Source organism: Chrysochloris asiatica, unplaced genomic scaffold (assembly GCF_000296735.1).
Source record: "Chrysochloris asiatica unplaced genomic scaffold, ChrAsi1.0 scaffold00599, whole genome shotgun sequence".
Lineage (NCBI taxonomy): Eukaryota > Metazoa > Chordata > Mammalia > Afrosoricida > Chrysochloridae > Chrysochloris > Chrysochloris asiatica.
In genome coordinates, this window is record NW_006409117.1 from 81,781 (window position 1) to 88,904 (window position 7,124).

Sequence of the window (7,124 nt, forward strand, 5' to 3'; positions counted from 1 at the left end):
CTGGTCCTTCCTCTTTGCTCCCAACCTTTGCATTCCAATAACCATTAATGAGCAATACATCTTGATTGCATGTTTGATTAATTTCAGATTGAAGAAGTTTATAGAATTCTTCTAATTCAGCTTCACTGGCTTTAGTGGTTGGTATAAAAATTGAAATATTAGTGGTATTAACTGGGCTTCCCTTTAGGCACATGAATATTACCCTGTCACTGACAGAGTTGTACCTCATGACTGATCTGGATATGTTCTTTTTGACGATGAATGCAACACCATTTCTCTTCAATTTGTCATTCTAGGCATAGTAAACCATGTCATTGTCAGATTCAAAATGGCCAATACCAGCCCATTTCAGCTCACTAATGCTTAACATATCATGTTACTTAATAGGAAGACTCAACATCAAGAAAATGTCAATACTACCCAAAGTTATTTACACATATAATGCAATCCCAATCCAGATTCTAGAGTCATTCTTCAAAGAGATGGAAAAGACAATTACAAACTTTATATGGAAAGGAAGGAGACCCAGGATAAGCAAAGCACTGCTCAAGAAGAAGAACAAGGTTGGAACCCTCTCACTCCCTGATTTCAATATCTATTACAAGGCTACAGTTGTCAAAACAGCTTGGTACGGGTACAATGAAAGATACATTGATCAATCGAACAGAATTAAGAGTACAGAAATTAACCCATGCACATACAGCCAACTGATTTTTGACAAAATGCCTACGTATGTGATATCGGGAGGAGATAGTGCTGGCAGAACTGGAAAGCAATATGCAAAAGATTGAAACAAGACCTTTACCTCATGCCCTATACAAAAACCAGCTCAACATGGATTAAGGACCTGAATGTGAATTCCAAAATTATGAAAGTCATCAATGAAAAAATAGGAACAAATGTGAGGGCACTAATTCATGGAATACACAGACTACCAAACATTTTGAAAAGTACACGAACAAAAATAGATGATTGGGACATACTAAAAATTGAAAACTTATGTGCATCAAAAGACTTCACCAAAAGAGTAAAAACGGAACCCAAAGAATGGGAAAAAATATTTTGCAACGACACATTAGACCAGAGACTAATTTCTAAAATATATAGGAAACTACAACACCTCTATAAGAGACGGACAAATAACCCAATTAAAAAATGGGCACAAGACATGAACAGACACTTCACCAAAACAGGCATCCAACAAACATAGGAAGAGATGTTTATGACCACTAACCATTAGAGAGATGCAAATCAGAACAACAATGAGAAATCATCTCACACCAACAATAACAGCAAAGACCAAAAAGTAGAGGACAATAAATACTGGCAAGGATGCAGAGAGGCTGGGACCCTCCTACATTGTTGGTGAGATAGCAAAGTGTTCCGACCACTCTGGAACTTCCTCAGAAATTTGTAAATAGAAACACTTTATGATCCAGCAATTCTTCTACTTGGTATATATCCACGAGAAATACAAGCCATAACATGAGTAGATATATGCACACCAATGTTCATAGCAGCACTATTTACAATAGCAAAAAGATGGAGACAACCTAAGTGCCCATCAATTGAAGAGTGGATAAACAAACTATGGTGCATACACACAATGGAATACTATGCTACCTTGAAGAACAACAAGGAAGCTGCAAGCCACTGCATAACTTGGATGAACCTTTAGGACATTATTCTGAGTGAAATTAGTCAGTCACAAAAGGAGAAATACTACATAGGACCATAATTGTAAAGGAGTAAGAAAAAGATCCCACACTAAAAGGGGAAAAAATATTCTATATGTATTTGCTGATCACCAGGATATATGGGATGTGAGGAGGGTAGGGTAGGAGGGAAAGACAGAGCACAGGGTAAGGAATAATCACAGGATAGATAGCTTGGGGGCCGGGGGGGCAATGATATAGTTTCGATAGTGGATTTCTTCTGTAATCATTTTATAAATCAATAATATTGTATTTTTCTATTTGATTGATTATTCCTGCCGGAGCAGCTGCTGGTACTGCTGTTTTCATGGTAAGCCCTATCATTTCAAACACTTACTTTACCTTAACCTACCATCCTCATCTTTCTCTGGTATTTTGTTTTAAATATGTGATTTATTAAATATATGCATTTTAATTTGAAAATACTTATGCATATCTGCACTATGTACTATATAATAACACATGGACAAAACAACTTAAAATAAAATTCAGAAACCTATGTCTATCTTATTAGTGTATCTAGTCTTTAAGCTCTTGAGTAATACTCTTATAGTGATTACAACCTATTTTATAACTTTAAACCAGAGGGTTTCTTTATGTAAATAGAATTTTTAAATAAAACTTCAAAATATACAATGTCAATGACTTCACTGCCTTCAATTTGCACAAATTTCTGTTCTCTATCTTAGGTTGTTTGATTAAAGCATAAGAATGATTTGTTACAAACAACTGAGTTTATATGTACAAGGAGACTTAAAAAGTTTGTGGAAAAATTTCATTAACTCTGAATTCCATTTTCCAAAAACCCACCAGCTGCTTCTTGGAAACCCTATATATGGTCGTTATGAGTTGGAACTGACTCGACAGCACTTAATAACAACATTTCTATTATATCTAAATTTCTGCTTAATTCTAGATTTATATCCCTATCTACAGCAAGGTTTCTTTGAGCCTTGATATTTTGGGCTGGAAAATGTGTTACTATGGGAAGTTACCCTACATATTGAAGAATGTTTAGTAAGATACCAACCCACTAAATATTAGATATGTTTGGGATTACACTGGACCTTAAGGTCGATTTGAACTAAAATGTCAGTGATTCAAACTCCTCAGCTGCTTCTCAGAAATCCTCTACAGGGTCTCTGTGAGTCCAAATCTACTTTACGGTACTTAATAACAACAACAATAATAGCATCCTTCTCTTAGCTATGACATCCAAAATACCCTAGATATTGGCAAAAAGGAACAAATTGTTCCCAACTGATAAGCAGTCAGCTCTCTCATTCTTTTCCTCTGTTCCTATACTATTTTTACTATCTGTATATCTATGGCTATAAGCTTTGCATTAGGAAGTTGTGTTTCCTTTCAAATACCCATGTTGGAATGTTTTTCTTATTCACTTAGTATACTGGCTTGGGATGCTGAAAATCTCCCAGTTGATACTACATAAAAGCTATTGACTATCCTGATGTCTCTGTCCAGAATAGGTTTCCTGATAGACTTAGATGAACAAACACAATCAAACAATACTGAATGAATTCATCCTGATGGGAATCACCATCCGCCCTGAGCTGCAGGCTCCATTGTTTGTGCTGTTCCTCATCATCTACATGATCTCAGTGGTGGGCAACTTGAGCACAATCATCCTCACCATGATAGACTCCAAGCTACAAACACCCATGTACTTTTTCCTCAGACACCTGGCAAAGGGAGATAATACATTGGTTTGTTATATGCCATATGTCTACTGATTGAGGTGTAATATGTAACATTTTATGTATCTCCTAAGATTTCTGTGTATAGTTACTTCTATTTTTCTATGCATTTTTTACTTACTGTTTTTCTCATAACACTGAAAAAAATTGGGATGATTTTTAGGCAACACTGTCTACAAAGTCATTTAAAATATTCTCAGCCCCAGCCAGTCTAAGTGGCTTCATTGGAAAATTATTTGATATGTTTAGGGAATTCTTAACATATGCTTACAGAAAATAGAAGAGTGCAATCTATTTTCAAGTGTCTATGAGAACAGATTTATCCTGATACCAAATTTAGACAAAGGCATTAGAAGAGAAAAAAAAAAAGCATACATATGAAAAATCTAAACAAAATTTTTAGACACTGAGTCTTACATTATGTAAGTAAAACAATATATCAAATTGGATGTCTCAGGATTGCATCATTGATTTTACATTAAATAATAATTTAATAACTTTTACCATAATAAGAAATTAGATATGAAAAAACAATGCTGTAAAAGTACATGTAGATTGCCATGGTTACAATCCCCTCCATGCATCATCAACCAACCAAAGGGTATACCCTGCAAGCCTGCGCCCCACACCCCCCAGGTCTTCAGCACACAGTCGCTCTCCCTCTCTGGATCTAAAGTCTCCAGCTGCTCCATTGCTCCACGTCATCATCTCTGCCTCCATTTCAGGTATCACTGCTTCTCTGGGTAGGGTCTCACTCTCCCCTCTTCTCCCTTGATAGTAATAGGGACCTCTACTCCTAGACTGAGCTCTGGTAGTATAGTGGTAATGAATCAGGCTGCGAACCAAAAGGTCAGCAGTTTGAAACTACCAGCTGTTCCGAGGTAGAAAGATGAGGTTTTCTGCTCCCGTAAAGATTTACAGCCTCGGAAACCCTGTTCAGGGTCGCTATGGGTCGGAACCGACTCGACGGCACTTAACAACAACAACAACAACTCCTAGAGTGAAAAGTTAATCACTCCCCTCCTTGCTATAAAACGTCTACCTTTACGTTTCCAACACTCACAATCAGTCCTGATAACATTTATTCACTATTGTATCACAAGAGACCCATCTGCATTTCTTTGTATCAGCCCCACCTAGACAGATTGCATACTACTCACTGGAGATTCTACCTTCCTCCAGGCCCTCTGGATCTAGGTTCCCTCTTGGCAGCTTTTAACCCAGTCACTTCTTGCCTTTGTAGACCCCAACTCCCCATTTTGGGTAGCCAATGTCCCAGTTGCCCATCCCTGTCTACTCTGTGTGCTGAGGGGATGGAAATGATTCTTGCTGTAAGGATGATGATGCATGGAGGGGATTGTAACCATGGCAATGAGAGGATATACGATAGAATGAATGCAAAATTAATGTTCTCCCATGTAAACTATCACATAATTCACAATAAAACATTTTTTAAAAAAAGTACATGTAGAAAAACATTTTTAAAAGTCCCAACACTTGTGATAAAACTTTGACCAAACTAGTGTTAAAATGGATCCTCCTCAACTGATAAAGAACACTCATGAAGTCCTGGTGTGGCTCTGTAGGTTAATGCGCCAGACTGCAATGCTTTTGAACTGCAAGATCAGTGTTCAAGCTCACCAGCTGCTCCTCAGAAACCCTATACCAGGTCGCTGTGGATCAGAATTGACTCTATGGTACTTAACAACAACACATTCAACATTTCAGTGGATATTATAACCAACACAATGAGGCAATAAGCAATAAAAGAAAGGAAAAAATGAAAATTTTTGTTGATGCATAACATGACTATTTTTATAAAAATTATAATCTACAATATATTTATAGAATTAGTAGCATGTGTTTGTTAATTTACTTTCAGTTTATTAAATATAAAAGCCTATTTGGACTTTAAGTGGAGTTTCATTGACTCTACAGATATATTTGAGGATTTCTTAGATGTAATACCAAAAGCAAAATCCACAAAAATTTTGATCACATTAAATTTTAAAACTTCTGCTCTTCAAAAGACAATTGTATAGAAACAAAATTACATTCTGAAAGACAGTGTCTTCAAATAATATATCTCACGAATGATTTCTGTTCATAATATATATAAAGAGGTCTTAAAACAAACAAACAAAATTCACAAAAATGATCAGAAAACAAACAATTTACCTAAACAGTATATAAATATGGTAAGTAAGCATATGAAATGCTACCCATTCATTAATGAATTTCAAGTTAAAACATCATAAACATAGCACAGCACCAGATAGTATTTAGTTCTGTTGTGCATAGGGTCACTGTGAGGTGGAACTGACTAGACAGTTCCTAGGTACTTAACAACAAATAACATCTAGCTACTGGATTATTTTGTGGTTAATAAATATATGGATTAACTGAAACATTTATAAACTGTTTGTGGAAAATTAAAATGATGCAAACACGTTATATAATTTGGTTAAAGCATTCATCTCAAAAAGTCAAATATAGTTAGGATGCTTTTACACAAATAGTAAGGACTTTCTACAGTTGTTTGTCAGCTATTTCTTCCCACTGAAAGATATTTTCATAAGTGCCACTATGCCACTTATTTTTAATGTTACAGTAAAATTTAAAAAATTAAAATATAGCATGTTGGGAGGTAATAGTGGACAATCATATAAGGTGTATATCATTTGTGTAAGTAAATTATATACTATAATTAGCCATTATATATATATATATATATATCCTAGAAGGAGTTCTGGCAGTGTAGAGGTTACAAGTCAGGCTGCTAACCTCAAGGTCAACAGTTAAAAGCTACCAGCTATTTCTCAGGAGAAAGAAGAAGGTTTTCTGCTCCCATAAAGATTTATAGCCTCACAAGCTCTACACAGGATCGTTATGAGTCGGAATCGACTGCACAGCACATAACCACTATATGTGCCCTGGAGAAATAACAGCATCTTATGTTATAAAGATATGTATACAAGTGCCAAAGCAACATTATTTGTAATAGACAACAACTTTCAGCTATCCAAATGCTCATCTACTTGAGAATAAATAAAGAAATCGTGGTATGTCCAACCAAAAGAATACTGTTGTTGTTGTTGTAAAGTGCCGTCAAGTTGGTTCCGACCCATAGCAACCTTGTATAGGGTGTCAGAGGAGCAGCTAGTGAGCTTGAACCGCTGACCTTGCATTTCAAATCGCTTTGCAGTCTGGCGCATTAACCTACAGTGCAAAATCTAGTTAACTATTGATGCATACTGAAGAACTTTTATTGTTAGGAAGTGCTGTCGAGTCAGTTCTGAACCATAGTAATCCGTGGAGTTCGCAGCCAGATTTTTAACCACTACACTACCAGGCCTTCCACCTTGAAGATGGCGGAGCGGGTAGACGTGTAGTGAGGAGCTCAGTCAACAACAACACGGAATACTGGGTCAAGATGACTCATGAGTAACAAATGTAAAGGTATGTTTGGAGGTTCGGAGGGTTTATAGCTGGGGAATTTTCAGAAGAATCCAGAAAGCCATTATTTTCTGGATCAAGACACTCAGCTGTTCAAGGAGCCGCCATCTTGGGAGAGCTTATCTTGATTGTACCAGGATTGATAGGATTAGGAGAGAACATCTTGATTGTATCTTGATTATATCAGGATTGTATCAAGATTGACAACGAAATTTAAAGAGACAGTATAGACATAAAA